This window comes from Etheostoma spectabile, chromosome 4 (assembly GCF_008692095.1).
Source record: "Etheostoma spectabile isolate EspeVRDwgs_2016 chromosome 4, UIUC_Espe_1.0, whole genome shotgun sequence".
Taxonomy (NCBI): Eukaryota; Metazoa; Chordata; class Actinopteri; order Perciformes; family Percidae; genus Etheostoma; species Etheostoma spectabile.
In genome coordinates, this window is record NC_045736.1 from 5,438,686 (window position 1) to 5,441,163 (window position 2,478).

Below are 2,478 nucleotides of genomic sequence, written 5' to 3' on the forward strand. Positions count from 1 at the left end.
TCTGATGAAACACATCTGAGCTATACTATACTATATATAAAAACTATATACTATACTATCGATACATCTGCCCGTTTGGGCCACTATTGGCTTCTCTAACCTCGGTGCTCTCTAATGTAACTGTAAATAATTAATTTGATGTTTTATAAAATGACAAATGTCTTTATTTTCCCAAAAGTAAATACAGTAAGTGGGGCACAGAGGACGAGGGCCAGACATTACTGAACCTTGGCACAAATGTTTAAAGGATTAGAATCTATGTAACTCAATGGTTCTTATTCTTTAGAATTTCAGTGGTTTTAGTTGATCCCTCAACATTAATTTAACTTTGGGTCCCTGGTCCCTACACCAGGGACACCTGGACCTGTTCCCCCACAGACCCAAATCTTCTCAGCTGTTGCTGACATGCTACTGTCTCTTCATGTGGTTCATCATTATTGGCACATTGTCTGGGTCAGTTCTTATATCATAAGAAGTTAATAATGTAAATAATGTAAATGCTAAATGCTCTAAAACCTGTTGATACTACAAAGGCTCTTAACCCTACAGTTTTGCACATATCATGTAAGACTTGATTTCTCCATTTTTTTTGCAAAAAAACTCTCCAGAAAGTGCCATTTAATGGTTTATTTTTCAATTTTTTTTCCTGGGGGGGCATACACCCAGACCCCCCTAGGGAGAGCCCCATCCCCCCAGACATATAAGAAATCGCAATTTAAACCCTGAAGGATAAAGACCCAAAGAAATTGCTTTGTACGCGGCAAAATATGGGTTGGCCCCCCCAAATCTCACTCCAAGGTTTTGGGAAAAGTTGGCAGCCCTGAATCTGATCTATCCAGGGAGATTGAAGACCCATCTTAGACTTAAGGATCATCATAGGATCCTTAAGTCTAAGATGGGTCTCCTGCAAAAACACAATGTCAGGATTAAGCCGCTTCAGATGACTAAAAACCTTGGAATTTTTAACAGGATTGCCCATACCACAAATATTCCAAGTGAGAAAACGAGTTGGCGTGCCTACATTAAGGGCGCTAGTATTCAAACTAGCAGAACACATTAAAGTGTAAATAACAGAACCAAAAAGCCAGGGTGAAACGCATCCACCCACCCACCCAAACTCCCTCACAGAGACACCTACATGTACAAATAATCACATATACCCACATGAACCAAAACAAAGTCTGCATAAGGGAAACAGCAGGAAGAAACAACAAATACAATGGGATGAAGTTGGTTAGTCTAACCGTAACTATTGTGTGTATGTGTTCAATATTTTTTGATTCTATAGGCTACTTAGCTACGGGGCCCTACAGTGTAATACAAGGATAACCATATTGATCTTTACAGGTCAGAGAAGAGAGATTAGCTGAAGATGAAAAAAAAAGCTAAAAGTGGGGATATTGCCAGTTTTTTACAAAGAAAACTCAAAGAAGTGCGCAGGATGAATAGAAGGAGGGAAATGAAGGAGAAGTCAATAAACTGGAGAGACCAGGCGGGTCAGCGCTGAAGGCGGCCACAGAAGGAGATGCAGTAATAAGTGAAGACGGGATGAAGAGGAGGCTGCCGATTCAGAGAGAGGGACAGGAGGAGGCAGATGAAGATAACAGGGAGGAAGAGGGTAGGCCTGCTTTCACCCCTGGACCACATGCTATGTTTATATTCTTCTTTCATATAAATTGCAGTACAGTAGCATAACATGTCATATCACTCAGTAAAAGGACATGGTTTCAGTTTGTGGCTGTTTCTATTCGGTTGCACGTATATGTTGTAGGGTGAGACAGGGCGCTTTGCAACTGTCACCTTAGCGATGCGCTACTTTAACTTTAAACGTTTGGACATTGACTTTCAAAGATTCATAATGATATGCTAATGTGTGTGACCACATGTTTGTTTGTTGTTATTGTGGTTAGCTTTATCCGTTACTCCATTTATCTTCACAGCTCTACAATTATCACGTGACAATTGGTTCTTTGGTTAATCCGCTATTTGTTTATTTAGGTTATTACCAGTTATTCATATGTGCATATTGTGTTATCTTTCCTGTGTCCTCTGACGTACTTGCAAAAGGGAGGTTGCCTATACACAGGTGCTTTTATAGCTGGGTGGACTTGCGGAGTTCACCGGGAGTGTTTTCATTTAATTGATAAACGGTTTATGGTAAACTGACATATCCGGTGCACAGGTTGAACCTGTTAGGATGGTATTTATATTACTACGAGTATCTCGTTACGTTGAATGGCGTTTTGGCTGTTGTTAAAGCCGTTTGTATACTTCCCGCCTGCGCCACCCCTGTGTCATTATTGAGAATGGTTTGATCCAATTCAGGGGGTGTGCTATCAGGGTATTTAAGAGGGAGGGTCAGATTGGGATGGAGCGCCAGTTCGGTTTGGGTCAGCTCAAATATAGGAAAAGGCTGTAAGTAATTAGACGTAAGTCTTGCGTTAGCCGATTCCAGTGTAGTCAAAGGCACTAGGTAAA